Genomic DNA, 23144 nt, shown 5'->3' with positions numbered 1-23144 from the left:
GTGTGACCCCAGTGGACAGCACTGGCAGGAGGATGGAATCCACCCCTCGTGCTGGCATTTGTGTTTTCAGGGTGAGTTTTGGTCATTTGGAATGATCAGAAGCCGTCTGGGCCAGTGTGGCAGCAGCTCTGTGGGCACAGAGAGAAACACAGCTCTGCCAGGCACCGTCCTGGGGGAGGCTGTGAGAGGATCAGAGAAAAAAATGGGAAACAATTCTCATCTTAACCTGCTGCACCTGGCATTGGGAACAGGTAGAACGTGTCACAGAGATTTGTTCACCAAAGGATGGCTTCTTAATTGGCCAGCCTTCTGATGAAATTCTTTCTTCTATTCTTTTAGTATAGTTTTATTGTAATATATCTCATAAAATAATAAATAATAATTTATAATAATAATAATTTAAAATAATAAAATAAATTATTATCATAAAATAATAAAAAATAATAAAATAATAAATAAAATATAAGCCTTTTGAAACATGGAGTCAGATCCTCTTCTCTTCCCCAATCTGAGAACCCCTGTGAACACGGTCACAGGGAAACCTCTGCGAGCTGCTGCTGCTGGCACAAGCCATGGATGCAGCTTCCATAGGGAAAATCCCGACAGCCGGGATGTGGGAGCAGGGAATGGGGGCCAGCAAAGCCTCTGGCTCTGGGGGGACACGGCCAGAGGGTGTCCCGACAGCTGCGGGCTCCTTTTCCCCTCCTCTCCAAGCCAAACAGAGTTCGTGCCCTTTTTTTGTTCCTTTGTTTTGCACGCGGGAGCAATTCCGCACAAAGGCTTTCCCAGAAAAACGATGCGGAGCTTTTCATTGGCTTTCCTGGAAGGATGAATCACCCCGCGCTCCTTTTTTGGGGGGTCCCGGCGGCCGGGGGGGCGCGACCCGGTGTGACATCCGCGCTCGGGCTGTGCCACCTCCTGGTGGCAGCGGGCGGTGCATCCCTGGATCCCTGCGCTCCTAAATCCCTGCATCCCGGACTCCTGGCGTCCCCGAATCCCTACATCACTGAAACCCTGAATCCCTGTATCCCCACATCCCTCCATCACTGCAGCCCCACATCCCTGCAACCCTGCATCTCTGTGCCCCTGAGTCCCCACATCCCTCCATCCCTGCATCCTTGCATCCCTGTGTCCCCATATCCCTGCAACCCTGAATCCCTGCATCCCTGAGTCCCTGAATCCCTGAATCCCTGCATCCCCACATCCCTGAATCCCTGCATCCCCACATCCCTTAATCCCTGCATCTCTGAATCCCCACATCCCCATGTCCCTGCATCCCTCCATTCCTTCATCCCTGCATCCCCTCATCCCTGAATCCTTGCAACCCTGAATCCCTGCATCCCTGTGTCCCTTAATCCCCGCATCCCCACATCCCCGAATCCCCACATCCCTAAATCTCTGCATCCCTGCGTCCCCACATCCCTGAATCCCTGCATCCCTGGGTCCCTGAATCCCTTAATCCCTGCATCTCTGAATCCCCACATCCCTGAATCTTTGCAACCCTGAATCCCTGCAGCCTCACATCCCTGTGTCCCTGCCTCCCCACATCCCTCCATCCCTGCCTCCCCACATCCCTCCATCCCTGCCTCCCCTCCATCCCCACATCCCTGCATCCCCTCCATCCCCATATCCCCACATCCCTACCCAAACCCCAGCCCCCCACAGCTCTGCATCACCAGGAGTTTCTGGTTTTGTTGCCCAGCTGAGCCAGCCCAACTTTTCTTCCCAAGCCCAATTTTTATCCCCAGGCCTTTCCCGCAGCTCGGCGCCGCCGCTGGGGGGCTTTGGGAAGGAGGAGGTGGAGAAGCCGCCCCACAGGTGCTGGGATGTGGCTGGTGGCCACGGGGGTGCAGCAGCCACCAGCAGCAGCAGCAGGGATGTTCCCTTCTCAACCTGGCCGTGGTGGAGCTCTGACCTCATCAGTGGCATCAGAGGTTTGGGGGCAGACGGGTTCTGGAATTCCCTTCGCCCAAAGGGAAATTAATATCAAATACATCCACTTGATACTGAAGGGAAAGAGTGGAAAATAAATGAATGTTATTCCAATATATCCCTGTCTCTCCTCCAGTGCCAGCTTCCCTGAAATTCTGCTATGCCCATGGCCAGGGGGGGTGGAATTAGGTGATTTTTATCCAAACCCAACCATTCTTTTATTCTGTATCATGGGGAGGTGGAATTAGGTGATTTTTATCCAAACCCAACCATTCTTTTATTCTGTATCATGGGGAGGTGGAATTAGGTGATTTTTATCCAAACCCAAACCATTCTTTGATTCTGTATCATGGGAAGACATCCCAGCCCTTTGTGCTGCAGTTTGGGATTCTGGCTATCTGCAGCCTTTAATCCCTGCTCAGCTGAGGAGAGAGGTTCTGGTCAGTCCTGCCTCAGTGCTGCCAGATCAGACCCTGATTTTTGCAGCCATAACTCTCCTGCCAGTCCCACACCAAGCTCCATAAATCTGGGTCTCCTTTCCCCCTGGAGGATGCTCCAGTTCAGGGCAAGAAGGAGCAGTTAATTGGTAAGGAAAGAATAACAAAGTGTGGGCACAGATCCAAAACCAGGATTTATTTAGGAAGATTTTCTGGTTATTATCTACTTAGGAACGGAGGATTTGTCAGAACAGATCAGAGCATTTTCATGGAATCTGGCATCCTGCATGGAGTGGTGATAGTGAGAGGATGTTCCTGGGGAAGCTCTCTGCATTCTCTCAGAAGTGCTTGATGCTGTTGGAAAGGGGGGCAGAGGCAATGCTGAGGTAAAACCAGAACCAGCAGCAAAGTGCAGTCCCTGTCACACTGGAACCAGCTCCAGCCTGAGAAATGGAGGGGATGCTCCCCTGCTGCAGGATGGTGAGAGCTGCCCTTGGGTTATTGTGTTACTGTGTGAAAATAAACCCAAATCCTTCCCCAGCTCAGCCCCAAGTCCAACCACATCCCCCTGGCTCAGCCACAAGGACCCACCACTGCTCTGGGTCACAGCTGGGGACACAGAGCACAAAACCCCCCAGGCTCCACCAAGAAACACATTTTGGATATTCAGCACTGGCATTCCAGTAACAACAGCGTCATCCTGAGCCACGGAGCGCTTGGGCAATGTTTGGTTTGTGAGGCGGGGCTGGAGCTGCTGCAAAACCAATCCCTGTTCTTAAAAAGAAAACATTCTCTTGTAAACAAGTGGAAAAAACACCCCACGTGTGTGTATGCAAGGGAAAGAGGACTGGGAAATGCCTTTTCTAACACAGGATGAGGCTCTGGAAGGGCAGTGGAGATGAAGAATTTTGTGGCAGAGGGGGAGAGTGTGGGCTGGGCACACCAGGGCTGAGGTGGCTTGCTACTCTGGCAAAATATAAATATAAATATAAATATAAATATAAATATAAATATAAATATATTATCATATTTATATTTATTATATAAATATATAATAAATATAAATTATATATTATAATTTATAATATATAAATTAATTTATTAATATAAATATTAATAAATATATATTTATTAATATATAAATATATCGATAAATATATAATAATTATGTTATTATAAATATAAATATGATTATATTATTATAATTAGAGTTCATCAAGTGGGGCTGGAGGAAGAGCAGGAACCTCTTCAGAAGAGCTGTGTCCAGTTCAAGCACAGCTCCTGGGCTGGTGTGTGGAGGAGAACATCCTGAGAAGCCCCTTATTGTATTTGCAGGGTGTCCTGATGAAGGAAAGAATTATGAACTTGACTCCATGTGCTCAGAAGGCTAATTTATTATTTTATGATACTATATTATATTAAAGAATGCTATACTAAACTATACTAAAGAATACAGAAGGGATATTTACAGAAGGTTAAAAAAGATAATGAAAACTCGTGACTCTCTCCAGAGTCCTGACACAGCTTGGCCCTGATTGGCCAAAGAGTGAAAACAACTCCCAGCAGAATCCAATGGAACAATCACCTGTGGGTAAACAATCTCCAAACACATTCCACATGAGCACAACACAGGAGAAGCAAATGAGATCAGAATTGTTTTCCTTTTCTCTGAGGCTTCTCAGCTTCCCAGGAGAGGAATCCTGGGCGAAGGGATTTTCCAGAGAATGTGAATGCCACATCACCTCAGCTCATGGAGCCAGCTCTGGGGATGGGGGTTCAGGCCTGCACCAGCTCCATGGCTGGGGCACCCCAGGATGCTCTGTTCTCCCCCCTCTGTGCTCCCTGAGCAGCTGCCTTGGTTTCATCCCCAGCACTCAGAGGCCACAGCAGCTCCTGTCACTGTCACACAAGGGAGCTGCTTCCCACACCAGGTGCAGGGAGATTTTCCATCACCAGTTCCCGCTGCCCTGAGGCCTCTGAGAGAGGAGGATGCTCTGGAACCCTCCCTGGCCTGAGCCCCACCCTGGAAAGCCCCAAAGGAGGCTCAGGGTTCCTGGCTGCAGCAGAAGGAGCACACCAGGTGTGTCAGGTGGGTTTTGTCTGTCTGTGTGTCCTGTGTTGTCCCCACATCCCTGCCACCCTCCAAGGCTCTCCCAGAGAGCAGCACTCAGGCTGTGCCATTTCTCCTAAAGCCACGGATTTGGGGCTGTTTCTCCTGAAATCATGGGGGACAAGCCCTTCCATTGGCATTAACTCCTGCAAGGTGCACCTGAGCCCTTCAAGGGTTACCTTACCCTGCCTAAGCTCCTCTGTACTCCCTGATTTTACAGCTCATTCTTTTAAATCTTACTTTTCTATTGGAAAGCACTTTTTTTTTTAATCATCTATACATTACACCTTCTAAAATGCATCCCTTAATCCCCAAAACTGCACCCAGCAATGCCCAGAGATCCACAACTGGAAGCATTTCCCTGGGAAATGTCCTTTACAGAGCCAGCAGGGTCAGGGGGAAAGGAAGAACAACACACACACACATGATCAATATTTTTTAAAATAGGATTTGAAAGCAAAGCATGAGAAGCCTCTGTCTGGTTTTCATTTAAAATGGAAAAAAAATATGGCCATTAATACAAGGTAATGTTACTCCACTGGAAGAACAAAGTGTAGATAAAACCTGCAGGCTTAATAAGGCTCAGGAAAAATCAAATTGAAAGCAAATCTTTGAAAATCTCTAGGTAATCTGTGTTCCATTTATCATGCTTTGGCAATCAGAAAGTAAAACCAGGCTTAACATAATGAGGAAAATCAAACAGGCTTTTTTCCCCCCCTGCTGCTCTAAAATCCCAGAATATCATCATCACAGAAAAGGGGGAAAAAAAGGAGGAACCTCTGCCCTCCTGCTGGAGCAGAGGGAATTTAATTGCAAAGGTTTCTTCCTCTGTGCCTGAGAAGATGATGCAAGGCTGGCATTTTTTAATGACAATATTTAATTTCTCCTTGGTGACACGGAGCTAAAGCAGCACTCCTGTTCTGAGCTGGCAGAAGGGAAGGCAACAATGGTTTGTAACGAGCTGGAAATGGGAAAAAGCCAAAAACACCAACCTGACTTCCCTTGACATCACCTGGCCAAGTCAGCAGCACAGAACAGAGCCCTGTCAGGCTGGGGAGATGCTGAGGACACTGGTGGGAAGGACAGAGCTGAGGAAAAAGCTCTCTGATCTCTGCAAGCACCACCTGATTGAAACACATAAAAAAATAAAACGGGGATATAAAAGCTGCCAGTTGCCCACAGAATCAAATGGAATTAGTTCAGCTCAGCCTCCCCCATTTTTCCTTGGTAATAAAAGCACTCACTCTGCAAATATTGAGGTTTTATGTAGGAAAGCAAGTGCTGGAGCTCACGTGGGGCAGTGGGAGAGCTCAGCCCAGTTGTCGGGTCCGTCTGTCTGTCTGTCTCTGCCCCGACACGGGTAGGGCGGTTCTTGGGTGGCACGCGATTCAAAGGACGAGTCTGGACTCTTCAGCTTTTCGATCTTCAGGTTGTTTATTATTTCTTATCTACAAAATTTTCTGTCTGCCCAACAGAGGTCTGACCTGCAAGCAGTCACAGGCACTCTCTGACCACCCACGGGGCGGTCATGTCTTTTTATACTAAAATCTACGTACACAATATTTACCTTTATTTCCCAATGCTTTTCACCCATGTTAGCAAGTGCACCTTCACCAGAAACCAATCCCCAAGTGCCAACATCATCACAGGAGATGGAGGACAAGAAGAAGAAAGAAGAAGGACGAGACACACCCTGATCCCCCCATCTTGTCTCCATAACCCCCCTGTACCAAAAACCTTAAAGTTTATATTTCACCCTCTAAATGTGTCCCTTTTACACCCTTCACTCTAAAGTGATTCTCTTGTCCTCAAACTCTTGTTACTTCTGTGGATGGATCAAAATCAAGCCACCAAACACTCTTGGCAACATTCCAGGATTTTCGAGACCCCCAAGGGTTCTCCTGGCATCTCTGGACATCGGGAACGATGTGCTGAGATCCCACACCCAGTGAGGGATGTCCTGGGCTCTCTCTTATCACCATCTGCTGCTTGTATTACCCAAAAATAAAACAGCATTTTTCCACAGAGGGACAGGCAACAGGTGTGGATCACAACCACTCCTGGAGCTGTGGTGGCCTCACCCAACAGCCAAAATCTCCTCCTCCCCATCCAGAGGGAGCTTCCTGCACATCATCCTCACCTTCCTCCTCCCCTTGCGCCTTGCAGGGCTGGGGAAGGCCCAGAGCAGCTGCCAGGGGTTAATGAGCAAAACCTCATTTTATGAGATTTTGGTTAATGAGCATCTCTCCTGCAGGGGAGGAGCTGAGATGGGAATATTCCCTGCTCCAGTGGTGCTGGGATGTGACAGCCCCACCAAGGAGGGAGCTGGGGGAGACAATCACCTCTCCTCAGCTGCATCACAGCCCCAGCCAAGCTCATCTGCATTAATCTTGCACTCATTAAAATCAGTTGTTCTGTTTCTAATTCAACCAGCGCTGCCAAGATCAAGAATTAAAAATGGATGAGCCAGTGTCCCTGGGAAAAAAAAAAAATAGAAATAAAAAAGTTCATCATCCAGAGCAGCAAGGATTTTAAAATAATCATGAAAAATATCTGGCTGCTCCTTTGGGCTTGACTTTTCTATAAGGGGTGGGAAAATGTACACAAAGTGAGAATGCTACACAATCATGGCAGTCCAGAGGCTGGAGCTTCCTGAGGGCAGCCCAAAAATGGCCTCATGGGGAAAACCCAAATTCTGAACCCCAGAAATGGCCTCACTTGTGGGGAAAACCAGATTCTGACCCAGAAATTGGCCTCACTTATGGGGAAAACCGAAATTCTGAGCCCCAAAATTGGGCTCACTTATGGGGAAAACCCAAATTCTGAACCTTAAAATTGGCCTCACTTATGGGGAAAAACTCCAAATTCTGAGCTCAAAAATGGCCTCACTGATGGGGAAACCCCAAATTCTGAACCCTAAAATTTGCCTCACTTATGGGGAAAACTGAAATTCTGAACCCTAAAATGGCCTCACTTGTGGGGAAAAACCCCAAATTCTGAGCCCAAAAATGGCCTCACTTGTGGGGAAAAAACCCAAATTCTGAGCCCCAAAATGGCCTCACTTATGGGGAAAAACCCCAAATTCTGAACCCTAAAATGGCCTCACTTGTGGGGAAAACCCAAATTCTGAGCTCAAAAATAGTCTCACTTATGGGGAAACACCAAATTCTGAACCCTAAAATTTGCCTAACTTATGGGGAAAATCCAAATTCTGAACCCAAAAATGGCCTCACTGATGGGGAAACTCCAAATTCTGAACCCTAAAATTTGCCTCACTTGTGGGGAGACCCCAACTTCTGAGGCACAAGGATGGGCTGAACTCGTTGGGCTCCTCTAATGCAGCCTCAGGCCAAGGGTCACTGCTGAGGTGACAGCAGCCAGGAGCTCTCATGGGCACACAGCAGCACCCAGGATGAAGGTGGGAGTTAACAGCAGAAGTAAATAATGATTTTTTAAATTCTGCATGAGTGACAAACTCAACATTCTTTTCAACATGACCCAATTAAGGTCACCAATGACAATGGCTGGAGACAAAGATAAACACCATTTATTTGAAGCAGATGAGAACTTGGAAAAGGCTCTCCAAGAGCCAAAATCAATAATATTTCAGAGAGAGCCAGAGCCCTCCCAGCCCACAAAAGCACTCACAAACTGCAGTGGCTTTTGCTGACCTGGGCTGGAGAGATCCTGCTGAGCTGTCTGGGTCTCTCTCCACAAATCTGCTTTTTTTCCCTCATTAAAAGGCATCGTGTTTGCACAGAAAAGCTCAAGCAGGAGAACGTGGAGCCAGGTCAATCCCAAACTAAGCCTGGGAGAAGTTTGGGATTAACTCCTTTAGAGCCAAGCAGAGGTGGCTTCCTGAAGGAGAATCAATAAAAATGGGCTGTCAGTGATGGGGATTTATTTATAGCAGGCATTCATTGCCTTCAGGATCTGGATAAACACCCATCAGCTTTCAAGGTGATGAATCAAGTATTAATTAACCTGCTGGGAGGGAAAAAGAAAATAATAGGGATATTAATGTTTTAAAGGGAAGCTTCCAGCTGAGGGAAACAAAGGGAGAGAGGGCAAAGCTGAAGTTTCCAAATAAAATAATAAATAAATCAAATAAAACCTTTTAGTGCTGTAAAAGAGCAATGGGCACAGAAGAAACGAGGCGGATACTCTGGCTGGTAACTGGGAAAATACAAAACAACAACAACAAAAAAATAAAACAAAACCAAAACAAAACAAAAAACCAAACCCAAAAACTCCAAACCAAAAAGAAAAAGCTTTCTTGGCATGTCTCCAGAGCTTCAGGGTGGAGAAAGAGTGAAAATTTAATGGGCATTGGTGCCCAAGCCAAGCCCTGCCAGCACAGAGCCACTCACACCCTGCAGAGTGGGAAGGGGCATTTGTCACCTCCAGACAAGGATGCCACAAGTGGTTTTTTGATTTAATTTCCCTCCAGGGGTCCCTTCTAGAGCCTCCTGCAGTGCAAGCAATGAAAATCCAGAGCAGGAGAGCAGCAGAGAGGGCAGGAGGTGCTCTGGGGCTGCACACAGAGATGGGAGCAGCCCTTGGCACTCAGGTCCCACTTTGTCCCACTCAGGGACAGAATTTCCCTTTTTTTGGAGCTCCTGCAATGCAGCCACGTCCCAAGGAGACCAGCAGGGCTCAGCTCAGCACATGCACGAGAAAATAGAAATATTTCTGGAGGGCCAGACTGTTTTCGGAGCAAAACAGCCCAAAAATGAGATGTGACACCAAAAACTGGGCAGCACAAAGGAACCAATTTCCTGCAGGTCCACCACAGCATCCAGCTCCCTGGGATGGCTTGGCTGCATCCCCTCTCCTCTCTGCAGCTTCCAAGGGACGTAAATCAGAAGTTTGGAGAGGTTGTTCTGCAAAGATCTGAGACACAGATCTCCTGCAGTCGAGCAGGGAGAAAAAAAAATCCTGTATTATTCATGGTCTTCGGGATCAGCTTCATCTGCCTGTGCTCCACCCCTACAAACCCAAATCTTTAGCAGCTTCAGGCTCTTTTTAATTTTTTTTTATATATATAAGGAGAAGAAAGCATATGCAGCCTTCTTTTTCCTGCCCATTTTTAGCTCTTTTTTTCCCTCTGCATATTTCCAGTTCTCTACCCACACACAGCCACGCTGCAGACAAACCATCCTAAAAAAAAAGAAAAAAAAATTGAAAGAGATCTAAAAAAAAACAACAGTAATCCAGGGGGTCATCAACTTCCAGAAATACAAACTGTCTTAGGAAACCACAAGCTCTTTCTGTTGTTGTTATTTTTTCTATGGGATTTTTTACAATCTTGTTTTAAGGACTGGCAAGGGAGGAATTCTCTCTTTCCTCGCCCTCCTCTGCTCCCCTGCTGCATGCAGACATTTCTCACCAGCCTTGCTCATCTCACATTTCAGGGCAGAGCAAATGTTTGTGCATGGAAGGGGGGCAGGGATGATGACTCAATTAGACACCTCATAAAAATCTGATTTAGAAAATTCCCTCCCACCACAAACCAGCTCAGCCCACTGCCCCCCTGGCAGACAGAGGCTGCTCCCTGCCCTGAAACCTCTCTCACCCTGCTCAAATGTCACAAACCACGAGGCATCTGCCACTGGAAGTGAGAGACACCCTCCCATAAATCTCATTGCCAGCATGTCACCATGGTATTTTCTGAAAAATCCCTTCACCAGGATTTTTCTCCTCAGAAGCTGAGAAGCCTCAGAAAAGAAATGTAAATAATAATTATCTGATTGCTTGGAATGTGGTCTGGAGGTTGCTGACCAACAGGTGCATCTTTGATTGGTACCATGTGAATTGTTTTTAATTAATGACCAATCCCAGTCCAGCTGTGTCAGACTCTCTGGTCAGTCACAGGTTTTTATTATTCATTCTTTTCTAACCTTCTGATGTCTCCTTTCTCATTCTTTAGTATAGTTTTAGTATATCATTTTCATATAATACAATATATTATATGATTTATATAATATAATACAATATGATATAATATGATATAATATAATGTAATATGATATAATATAATATAATATAATGTAATATAATATAATATAATATAATGTAATGTAATATAATATAATATAATGTAATATAATGTAATATGATATAATGTAATATAATGTAATGTAATGTAATATAATATAATATAATATAATATAATATAATATAATATAATATAAGATAATATATCAGCCTTCTGAGAACTTGGAGTCAATTCTCATCTCTCACCTCGTCCTGGGGACCCTCACAACACCAGGAGGATTTCTGTGCCATCCCTGCTGCTCCTTTAGCTCCATGGCTTCCCTGTTCTGCTGCTCATCCCCAAGCCCCGTGCTCCAGCTGCTTCGCTCAGCCCTGGAGCCAGCTCAGCCCTCTGAGCCCTCTGCTCCTGCTGCTGTTCCCATCACTCCAGCCACAAGGAAATCCCAAGGGATGAGCCATTTGTCGCTCTGATCCTGTTTAATACCCACGGCACCTTCCAGTTCCAGTTGCAGAAGCTGGAGGGTGGACTGAGGGCTGGCACCTCCTCCCCTGCAGATGGCAGAGCCACCTGCTTCCTTCACCCTGCTCTCTGGGGCCTGGCCCAACCACCCACCAGTGGGGTTGGGCTGCACAGCCTCCCACAGTGCCAGACTTCCTTGTGTAGAACCTTCTCCACAATGACCAAAACCTTCTCCACACACAGATCAAACCCTTCTCCATGGAACAAAACCTTCTCCACAATGAGAAAAACCTTCTCCATGCTGAGCAAAACCTTCTCCATACACAGATCAAACCCTTCTCCATGGAGCAAAGCCTTCTCCACAATGAGAAAAACCTTCTCCATGCTGAGCAAAACCTTCTCCATGGAGCAAAACCTTCTCCATGCTGAGCAAAACCTTCTCCATGGAGCAAAACCTTCTCTGCACAGAGCAAAACCTTCTCCATGGAGCAAAATCTTCTCCATGCTGAGCAAAGCCTTCTCCATGGAGCAAAACCTTCTCCATACACAGATCAAATCCTTCTCCACAATGAGCAAAACCTTCTCCATGGGGCAAAACCTTCTCCACATAGAGTAAAACCTTCTCCACACTAAGCAAAACCTTCTTCACACTGAGCAAAACCTTCTCTCCTCATGCAGAACCTTCTTCCACAGTGCAAAACCTTCTCCACACTGAGAAAAACCTTCTCCATGGGGCAAAACCTTCTTCACATTGAGCAAAACCTTCTCCATGGAGCAAAACCTTCTTCACACTGAGCAAAACCTTCTTCACACTGAGCAACACCTGCTCTCCTCATGCAAAACCTTCTCCACAGAGCAAAACTTTCTCTACTCATGGAAAACCTTTTCCCATAGTGCAAAAGTTTCTTTCCCAGGCAAAACCTTCTCCACACAGTGCAGAACCTTCTCTCCCCAAGTGCAAAACCTTCTCCACAAAGAGTGAAACCTTCTTGCCAGAGTGCAGAACCTTCTCCCACAGAGCAAAACCTTCTCTACGCTGAGCAAAACCTTCTCCCACGGTGCAAGACCTTCTTTCTCAGGAAAAACCTTCTCCTACAGTGCAATACCTTTTTTCTTCATGCAAAACCTTCTCCCCACTGAGCAAAACCTTCTCCACACTGAACAAAACCTTCTCCACAGAGCAAACCCTTCTCCACACACAGCAAAACCTTCTCTCCTCATGCAGAACCTTCTTCCACAGTGCAAAACCTTCTTTCCTCATGCAAAACCTTCTCTTCTATAGTGCAAAATCTTCTCCCACAGTGCAAAACCTTCTTTCCTCATGCAAAACCTTCTCTCCCCAAGTGCAAAAACCTTCTCCACAAAGAGTAAAACCTTCTCTCCTCGTGCAGAAGCTTCTCTCCTCATGCAAAACCTTCTCTCCCCGTGCAGCCATCCTGGCAGCATCATCTAAATGTGTCCATTCCCCATGCATGAAGTGTAATCTGAGAAATTGCAGCATTTTAGGGCAGGTTTTGATTTGATGGGCCTGGCCAGGTTCAGACAGGAAAATGAACAAGCAGTGCTGAGTGCTGGAGCAGCATCATTCCAAGCAGAACACAGCACTGCAATATTCATACCAGGAGACAGCAGTTCTGTATTAAAAAGAGCTGAATTTTTAAACTGCCCTGCAGTTTCATAACCCAGAACCCTGCAGGGTGCAGCCAAGCTGCAGAAAGCAGCACAAAGACATTCCTGGGACTGCATAAACTGAAGCCACGAGCACAGCAGCCACAGCCACTGGGGCCAGTGGCCAGCTGGACTGGCATGAGGATGGTCTGATCACAGCCTGGAGTAACCAAAATCACAGAGCACTGCAAGGCCACAGGACCATGGCATGATCATTCCCATCAACAGCTTTACACCCCTCCCACAAGGGGCTGGTGGTTTCCTTTGTAGGACAGATGAGTCTGTTGCACCTCTGTTTCATTTCCTTCTGGGTGAATATGCCTTGTTTTGTGGCTGGGCAAAGTAAATCAATTCATTATTCAATCAAACTCGCCTGGATTTTTATTTTCCCTTTCTCCAGTGAGGCCTGGGGGCCCTGGGAGGAGTCCAGGCAGTGGGCTCAGACCCCAGGCATGATGATGTCCATGGGGTCAGTGCCAAACCCACAAAACAGAAGAGGGAGAGCATCAGCCAGGTGAAGATTTATCAGCCATCCAAGGCTAATGCAGTATTCTCCACTGGACAAGTCCCTCCATCTGTCCCCAAACATTCCAGCCCATGAGTCCTGGTCCTGATTTAACCCTGAATTTCTGGCTGCTTGCTGGAGATGGCACATCCCAGAGTGACCAAATGCAGGGCAAGCGAGGATATTGCCCTTGGATCTCTCCTTTTCAGACAAAATAAAACCAAGTTCATGGTGATGTAACAAGAGAGTGGCCTTTATTTGCCATTGAGCTTCATAAAAATGTGAGGAAAGATGCCTGCATTTCAATTAAGTCCTGGGAGCAGAAAGAAGTGTACCTGGCTAGACTGCAGAGAGATGAACTCATTACTTCATCCACGTCCTGCCTGTTTCCCTGTGCAACAGAACCATCAGACAAGGGCTTGAAAAAGCAAATAATCCTTCCAAAAGAGCCAGGCCAGCACAATTCCCACGTGGCTGGACTGGGAGCCTCAAGCAGCCACGTTTCTAGGGAGACTGATGGGCAAACACTCCCAAACCCAAACGGGCAGAGCTCCCCAAACAGGGCTGTGAGGAGGGAGCTCACCCCAGGCTTTTCCAGACTTTTCCATGGATTGCCCAGGTCAGATTTTCTGCTGAGAGACATCCCCAGCCTGAGCTGCCCTGTTCATCTCAGGAATGCACAGCTGGGAAAGCAAGGGGAGATTCCTCTGGCAGGACCTGGCTCCAGAACTGGGGATTTGTGCCCAAGCCATGGAGACCAGGCTGGGATCACACTTTGGGGTCACATTTCGGGATCACACTTTGGGGTCACATTTCGGGATCACAGCCTGGGATCACATTTTGGGGTCACACTTTGGAGTCACATTTTGGGGTAATATTTTGGAGTCACACTTTGGGGTCACATTTCAGGGTCACATTTTGGGTTCACACTTTGGAATCACATTGGGGTCATATTTTGGAGTCACATTTTGGAATCACATTGGGGTCATATTTTGGAGTCACATTTCGGGATCAGATTTTGGGGTCATATTTTGGAGTCACATTTCAGGGTCACATTTTAGGATCATTTCTTGGGATCACACTTTGGGGTCACATTTCAGGGTCACATTTTGGGTTCACACTTTGGGATCAAGACCTCCAAGGCCATGGAGTCCAGCCCAGCCCCAGCCCCTGACCCAAACCCTGGCCCCCAGTGCCACATCCAGGCTTTGTTAAACACCCCCAGGGATGGGGACTCCCCCACCTCCCCGGGCAGAACATTCCAGAACTTTATCCCCCTTTGTGTCAAACACTTTTCCCTGCTCTCCACCCTGGATTTCCCTTGGTGCAGCTCGGGGCTGTGTGCTCTGGTTGTGTCAGAGCCCAGCCCCAGCTGAGCACAGGCACCTTTCAGGAGCTGTGAGGGTGATGGGGGCACCCCTGAGTCTCCTTTGCTCCAGGCTGAGCACCCCCAGCTCCCTCAGGGGTTCCTCTCAGGGTTTTTGTGTTCCCAGCCCCTCTCCAGCCTCGCTGCCTGCTCTGTTCAAACCCTCATTCACACTGCAGCCACAGCACACTGATCAGCTTTTTGTGCTTTTCGTCAAACAAATCCCATTCCAAGTGGCTGGCAGCACAGGGAAATGTGCCATGGTGCTGCTTTGAAGGGTTCACAGCTCACTGCAGCACTTTGGAGCTGCTGTTGTTTCCATGGCTGAGGCCAAGAGAGGCTGTGAACAGGAAGGAATTAGGCACTCATGCAAAGACCATTAAAGTCAAGGGGAATCTTTCCATTGACTCGAGAGGGTTTGGCTGCCAGCCCTGGATATCAGGGTCTGTTGTGGGGGATTTGCAGCAGGAAATGGCAGCAGGGCTTTCCAGGTTTTCTCAGCATTTCTTATGGAGTTCAGCACAGAAGGTCTCTGTGCCCATTTTCCTGTATATAAATTAAGAAGTGAGTGCTCCTCTCAATGCAAGGCCCTCACTGACCATCCTGGGCACCTCCTCTGCCATTCCTGGATGGCACACCTCATACCAGATGGATGGGAGGAGCACATTCCTATGGGAATTAAGATTTCTTTATGGGTCCTGACACCTCAGCCTCTGATGCACAACCCACATATGGTGTGTCAGTCCAAGAGGCAAAAATACCATGGCCCAAAGCTTCAGCAGATCCGAAAATCTTGTTAATCCCAAGCTCAGATTCCCACTGGGGGTGAAGCTCCAGCTGGCATCCAGATTCACTGATTGCAGATTCCCTGCCTGCTCCCTTACAGCCAAAGCTCTGCTCAGGGGGGTCCTGTCTTTGGATGGAGGCCAGGAACCTGCACCAAAAGGACAGAAGGTCTGAGCTGCCTCCACTGCTGTGGGTACGATGCCTCAGGTTTGAGCTTTTCTATGTTTCAGGTTCTGTGCTGCTTTAGTGTGTGGGGCTGGGCTCACATCAGGGTGTGCTGAGCTCTGTGCACAGAGCAGGGACACAAAACAATTCCTGCTCCAGCTGGGCACCAAGGACAAATGATCCAAATCTCAGCCCAGGAGCACAAACCCCGTGGGCTGGAGAGAGAAAAACAAGGATGGGACTGCAGGGGCTAAAGCTGGAATGGGACAATGAACTGCAAGATGCAAATGGAGCAGAACTGATCCCAGGGACAGACCCCGTGGGATCAAAAAACAGATTTCCTCCTGTTTCCCACCTTATGGAACAAACCTGAGACAAACATCTCCAACTTGTTCCTTTTTTTACATAAATTAATCTTACTTTAAAAGGCAATTCTCCTTTTTCTGCTTCCAGCCTTAGAACAAACCTGAAACAAACATCTCCTTTTTTGATTCACTTTAATTAAAATTAAACTTTAAATTAATCTTACTTTAAAAGTCGTGCACTTTGGGACCATTTTGGTCCCTCTTGGATTCATTTTGTGACCATTTTGGGTTCAATTTGGGACCGTTTTGGTTCATCTTGGGTGCAGCCCTGGCTGGGCTCTGGTGCTGCCCAAGGTGGATCCATGGAGGAGATGCTTTGAATAAATCCCTGCTTTATTCTGGAGCTCTGCCCAGCCTCTGCTCCAGCTCAGCCTTCTCAAGGCTGAGAGGCAGAGAAACAGAGAGCTGACCTGCACCTCTGGAAAAGGATGCTTTCCACCCAAAACTGCCAGCACAGGAACCACAGCACACTCCAGGAAACTTCAGACTCTCTCAAAATACACGTGAGAGCCTCATTTCCTGCTCAGAGGAGCAGCGGTGCCTCTGTGGGCTGGCAGCAGAACTGGCCAGGTGAGCTCAGTGCTGTGCCAGCTGCAGGTGTCTGCAAGCCAGGGGAGGGGGGAATGGGCACTTGGGAGGAGCTGGGTCATTTTCTGCCTCAGCCACTCCCTCATTCCAGCGCTGCTGAAAGCAGGGAGGACATTTCTCCACCCCTCATGCCATGGGAAAGGTCAGAGCACAGCTCCAGGAAGGGTGAAACGAGGAGGGTTTGGGGCTGGCCAGCTCTGCTTTCCCATGGGCTGTGGGTGCACAGGAGAAAACACCCAGGGCTGGAATTGTGCTTCCCACTCCTCCTCCCTGGGAGAGTGCCTGGAGCAGAGCAAGGCTGCAGGAGGAGCAATTCCAGCCACAGGCTTAGGAAAACCTCTGCTCCTGGCAGCTGATCCTGACCTGGTCTGGGTTTAGGGAAACAGGGGTGAGCAAACCCTGCTGCAGCCTTCAGAGGGAAATGGAGGGACAAGGGGGTGCTTGGCTGCAAGAAACTCCACCCCAGAAAGGGGAGAAGGGAGGCTGGAGGAGGAAATTCATCCTGAACCCAAACCAGGTTGGTGACCCAAGCCAGCTCTGCAGAGCCGAGCTCTGCCAGCAGACTCCTGGAGCCAGAGAGGACAGGAGCATCCAAAAACTGATTTTGGTGGCTGAAAACTGATTTTGGTGGCTGAAAACTGATTTTGGTGCTGTCAGTGCCACATCCAGAGGGATGTGGCTTTGGGAAATGAGCTTTTCTCCCACCTGCTGCAAGTTCTCCAGTTCAGAGGGCTGAGCTGCCAAATCTGGCAGGAGCTGGGGGCTCATTACAGCACTGAGGCTTTGGCACTGGGAGGTTTCTCCAATTCCATTTCCAGGACACTGAGAGGCCGTGGCAGCAGCTCAAGGAGGGAGGTTTTGCAGCCCTGCATTACCAAGTCTAGACAGTGCTGGAGCCCTGCAGGCCTGGAGAATCCCTTTTCCTGCTCTTCAGCTGCCAGCAGCATTCCTGAAGCTGGGAAAGGTTTCATTCCCTCACTCAGACAGACCCTTTTGCACCATTGTGTCCCTCCAAAAGTTCCAAAGCTGTGCCTGGGAAAGCAGAAGCTGCCAGCCCTGCTGAGCACGTGCCAGCATCAGCTCCTGTTGGACCAAACTGCCACCATCACATTTTCTGGAAAAATCCCCTTGCCCAGGATTCTGCTCCTGGGAATCTGAGAAGCCTCAGAGAAAAAGGAAAACAATAATTTTCTGATTTGCTTCTCCTGTGTTTTGCTCCATTGGAATTTGGTTGGAGATTGTTTACCCACAGGTGATTGTTTCATTGGTTTCATGTGAATTTTTTTGACTTTATGACCAATGAGGGCCAAGCTGTGTGGAGACTCTGGAGAGAATCACGAGTTTTCATTATTATCTTGTTAGCATTCTGTCTGTATCCTTTCTGTATTCTTTAGTACAGTTTAGGATAATATAGTATAGTATATTATATATATACTAATATAATAATATCATATAATATATCATAATATATCATAAAATAAGAAATTAGCCTTCTGAGAACATGGATTCAGAGTCATCATTCCTTCCTTGTCTGGGGAACCCCACAAATACCAAACCCTGCCAGGCTGCTTACAGAAAAGAAGTAAGGAAGAAAATTGTTTTCAACTGCCTAAATCCTGTGTTTTCATTCCTACCTGGAATGAAAGCAACAGCTTTGGAGGAATTCTTGGAATATTTGTTTTTAGCTGGTTTTATTCCTCTTTTCCTCACTGGAAACCCAGCAGGCAGGACTCCCTTCTCCACCCAATGATGCCCAAGAGCTGCTCATCAATATCTCCCACCAGCCCCAAGGGGAGCAGGAGACCTTCTGAACCTAAACCAAAAATCAGAAGTGATTTTAATCTATTCAAAGATTTCTTTGGAATAGAAAGAAATAGAAATTCAGGGCTGTGAATTCAATTTGCAGAGGGCACCTGTGAGAGAGGGGGACGGGGGTTTTTTTTCCCAGGAATTAATATTGTTTGTGTGGAACATCATTAACTGTGAAATGCACTTCCATGAGTTGAGGCACAATTTGTGCTGGGATAACATTCCAGCAACTCCCAAAATACAGCCTGGGGCAAGGCTGGGGGAAGTGGAACAGTGGTTTTTTGGAAAGGGGGGTGAAATCTGTATTCTTTAGTACAATGATTCAACTGGGCAGCCTGCAGGAGGTGCAGTGGTGAGGCCTCAGCCATTCAGCAGCAACTCAGAGGAAGAAAAATAGGAGTATAGGAATTATAATTATATAATAGAAAAATTATAAGAATTATTAAAATTAGAATGATAAGAAATATAAGAAAATATAAGACTTGTAATGATATGATAGGAAAATTACAAGAATTATAAGAATTAAAAATATAAGAAAATATAAGAATTGTAATGATATGATAGGAAAATTACAAGAATTATAAGAAATTATAAGAATTATAAGAAATTATAAGAATTATAATGTTATAATAGAAAGATTATAAGAATTATAAGAAAATATAAGAAGTTGTAAGAATTATAATGCTATAATAGGAAAATTATAAGAATTATAAGAAATTATAAGAATTATAAGAAATTATAAGAATAATAATGATATAATAGGAAGATTATAAGAATTATAAGAATTATAAGAAATTATAAGAATTATAATGATATAATAGGAAAATTATAAGAATTAGAATTATAAGAATTATAAGAGTTATAAGAATAATAATGATATAATAGGAAGATTATAAGAATTATAATGCTATAATAGGAAAATTATAAGAATTAGAATTATAAGAATTATAAGAGTTATAAGAAATTATAATGATATAATAGGAAAACAAGAATTATAAGAATTATAATGCTATAATAGGAAAATTATAAGAATTAGAATTATAAGAATTATAAGAGTTATAAGAAATTATAATGATATAATAAGAAAACAGGAATTCCCAGGCTGCCCGTGGCAGCACAGGGAGCAGGCTGTGCTGTCCCTACGTGGATTGACAAGTGCCCAGGATCAGGGTGAGCACATGCCAGCTGCTGGGGAATCATCTCCCACTCACAGCAATTACCAGGGTGTCCCAGAATCCCATAAAGCAGCTGAGAAGAGAGCATCTGGTGCTGCTTGTCAGGCACAGGGAGATGAATCTGGGCAATACAGAAGTGTGATTTTTATCCCTCGAGTCATCGTACACCCTTTGGCACTGGATGTGTGTGATTCCTCCTCCCTTGGTGGGTTTGCCTGGGAGGAGATGAGCTGAGCATCCTTCCCCAGCAGGGATCAGGAGCTGCTCCCTTCCATGAGCTGAGCATCTGTTGCTGGCTGGGGTCTCTGTACAAATCACAAACAGGATGGGTTTGCTGTGGAACGTGCCCTGAGCTGGTTTATTTTCCAGCTCAGTCTCATTCCATGGTTATGGCAATGGGAAGGTGCCACCAGCTCACATCTCAGGCAGCAGAGCAAGAACTTAATGTTACAACTCACTTTAAAAGTTTTTTGACCAATCACACAAAGCAGAAGCACATTGACAGTAGTTCCATCCAACCACTATAAGCACACATACCTTCAGTTAAAACAGTGCTTGCTTATTTCAAATACAATACCTGCTTGTGAGCCTTCAAACACAATGCACACAGCTCCATTATTAACCTTAAAACCCCCTAATATCTTCCTAATATCTCACTAGATAAACTTTTCTGTAGCTTAGGGAGTTATTCTAAACAAGCATTAATACACAGACCATTGTTCTATTTGTCCTTACTTTTCTACTTCTTACATAATTTTCCTGCTGACCAATCTCATGGCTGCTGCTTAGCTCCAATCCCAGTTCTGCTGTCTCTGAGGCTGCCTTTTGCAGCTTTCCCAAAACCCTCTGATTTATGGATTCCCACAATTCCCCCTCTCAGTTCACCTTAAAAGAAACTTTCCTAACTGTGTCCTTTATTAACTACTTTGCATTTCATAGCTTTACTGTAATATTTCTGCTTATTACTTACTTAAAGCATCTTTTTGAGTGCACTAAGCATTGCTATAATACAACACAGCAATTTTAATGCTGTGAAAGTCCAGTCAGTTCAAAGGGCATAAGTCATGCCTGATAATAATTACAAGTCATTGTTCGAAAAAGTCTTAATTCAAAACCTTCCTCCCTGTCTATACCTTCATCCACCATCTCTGTGAGATTTCAAGAACTCTCTATGAATCTATTTCCTACCTCTCTCTCTTGTATGATAAAAACTTGTTTGATAGTTTTGCCCATCAGTTGTCACACACACAGCAGGGATCAGGAGCTGCTCCCCTCCATGAGCTGAAATTCCTTCCCCATCAAGGATCAGGAGCTGCTCCCCTTCATGAGCTGAAATTCCTTCCCCAGCAGGGATCAGGAGCTGCTCCCCTTCATGAGCTGAAATTCCTTCCCCAGCAGGGATCAGGAGCTGCTCCCTTCCATGAGCTGAAATTCCTTCCCCAGCAGGGATCAGGAGCTGCTCCCTTCCATGAGCTGAGCATCCTTCCCCAGCAGGGATCAGGAGCTGCTCCCCTCCATGAGCTGAAATTCCTTCCCCAGCAGGGATCAGGAGCTGCTCCTTCCCCTGCCCTTTCTCTGCTGATCCAGGTCCCAGCAGTGCTAATCCCCCAAAGCCATCAGCACCCCCAGACACAAATCAACACTTCACAGCCCCAGCAGCAGCTCCAGCCTGAGAAATCCCCAGGTGAGCCCTTCCCCAGCTCTGAGCTCACCTCTCCGTGCTCCCAGCCCTGGGAAAAGCTCCACAGCTCCAGGTAAGAGAATCAAAGAGTCATGGAAGGGTTTGGGTTGGAAGAGACCTCAAAGATCACCTCAAAGATCACCCCTGCCATGGCAGGGACACAGTGTCCCAGGCTGCTCCAAGCCCTTCCTTCCATGGGATGAAATATTGTCCCTGGCCTTGGACATTCCAGGGATCCAGGGGCAGCCACGGCTGCTCTGGGAATTCAATCCCAGCCCCTCACCACCCTCACAGGGAGAATTTATTCTTAATATCCCATCTAAACCTGATCTCTTTCAATTTGAGCCCATTCCCCCTTGTCCTGTCCCTACAATTCCTGAAGAAGAGTCCCTGCAGTCTCCACACTCCTCTCCAAAAAATCCACCCCAATTTCAGATTTAAAAGACAGGCAAAGTGCTGAAGCAGAGAAGGTTCCTTCCCACATGGAGCAGCCAAAAAATAATCCCAGAGCAGAGGGAACACTGTGGATTACACAGCACTGATCCCATCTAGCACAAACACACAGCTGAACAGCTCCTTAAAAACACTCCTTGAAAACAGCTCCTTAAAAACTCTCCATGGATGATTCCTAGAAGTAATCACCAGCAAATTTTATTCGTGGGAAAGCACAGCAGAGCTGAGCTATATTTAATAGTGGAAAGAAGATAAAAGTAATCTCCAAAGGTCTGCAAATGCAGACTCTGCTTGGATAAACTTCAGTGCATCCTCTTGCAGTAAATTCCAGCACAGCTCAGGGATGTTTTCCTTGTGTGGGCAGCAATTCAGGGAATATTTGGTTTTCAGATCAGAGGCAGCCAGTAAAGCATCTTTCCTGAGCTTCTTTTCACCACAAGCTGAAATATTTCATCCCACAACTGGAGAGGACTGGAGGTTTGATAATTCAGAGCCCTCAAATCCCCCTGCCAGGAAGGTTTCAAGAACTCTCCTTGGAGAATCTGCTCCTTCTTTCCATTCCATTTCCCTTTGGGGTTTTTCCTGAAGCAGAGCTTTTTTCTCCCCAGGTAATTTTTCCTCCAAACCCCTGAAAAGAACCACAGCCAGCATCTCAGCAGCATCCACCCAGAAAGCCCTGAGTGGCCCCAAAGTCACTCCAAGCACTCCGAGTGTCCCAGTGTTAGCACTGAAATCATTTCACACATCGATTTTTATGTAAATTGGGGCTCTCTGTTTACTTCTGGTAAGATTAAAATGCTTGGCATCAGCTCTGGGTTTTCAGGGCTGTGAATTCAATTTGCAGAGGGCACCTGTGAGATAGGAGGATGGTTTGGTTTTTTTCCCCAGGAATTAATATTGTTTGTTTGGAACATCTTAGAAGCTGGGAAGGCATCATTCTGGATCACAGCTTATTGAAAGACAAAGTTGTTGGTTTTTTTAAATTATATTTGGAGTCAAACACACCTTATTCCTTTCAAGAAGCTGCTGCTTTTCTTCTTAAACCTTTAACTTTGACCCTTTCTGGGTTTAAAATCCGCCTGTTTGTGTCCCCAGATCCTGAGTCCCCCTTCCAGTGCTTGTAGCACAGAGCTACAATTCTGTAACTCCACAAAATGTTCTTTTAATGTTCCCACAGGGACACATTAAAAACGGGCTTTAAAGTATGAATTTAATGACTTGGGAGAAAATTGAGTTTGTGTGCAATATCTGACTCTAAAAGTGTGTAAATATTTAATTAATTCATGGAGGGGAGGGAAGGGAAGGGAAGGGAAGGGAAGGGAAGGGAAGGGAAGGGAAGGGAAGGGAAGGGAAGGGAAGGGAAGGGAAGGGAAGGGAAGGGAAGGGAAGGGAAGGGAAGGGAAGGGAAGGGAAGGGAAGGGAAGGGAAGGGAAGGAAAGGAAAGGAAAGGAAAGGAAAGGAAAGGAAAGGAAAGGAAAGGAAAGGAAAGGAAAGGAAAGGAAAGGAAAGGAAAGGAAAGGAAAGGAAAGGAAAGGAAAGGAAAGGAAAGGAAAGGAAAGGAAAGGAAAGGAAAGGAAAGGAAAGGAAAGGAAAGGAAAGGAAAGGAAAGGAGCACTGAGTGCCACATCCAGGCCTTCCTTGGGCACC

The 23144-nt window shown here is 46.4% G+C and overlaps 1 pseudogene; it reads left to right on the top strand.

Annotated features, from left to right (window-relative positions):
* The first annotated feature begins 478 nt into the window (after positions 1-478).
* LOC139601927 (putative NAD(+)--arginine ADP-ribosyltransferase Mav) lies at positions 479-22621 on the top strand (annotated as a pseudogene).
* Positions 22622-23144: the final 523 nt, after the last annotated feature.

Source organism: Agelaius tricolor, unplaced genomic scaffold (assembly GCF_023055355.1).
Source record: "Agelaius tricolor isolate 1412-34295 unplaced genomic scaffold, bAgeTri1.0.p SCAF_32, whole genome shotgun sequence".
Classification (NCBI taxonomy): Eukaryota; Metazoa; Chordata; class Aves; order Passeriformes; family Icteridae; genus Agelaius; species Agelaius tricolor.
The sequence above is the reverse complement of the archived record's forward strand: the minus strand, read 5'-3'. Positions and strand labels throughout refer to the sequence as shown.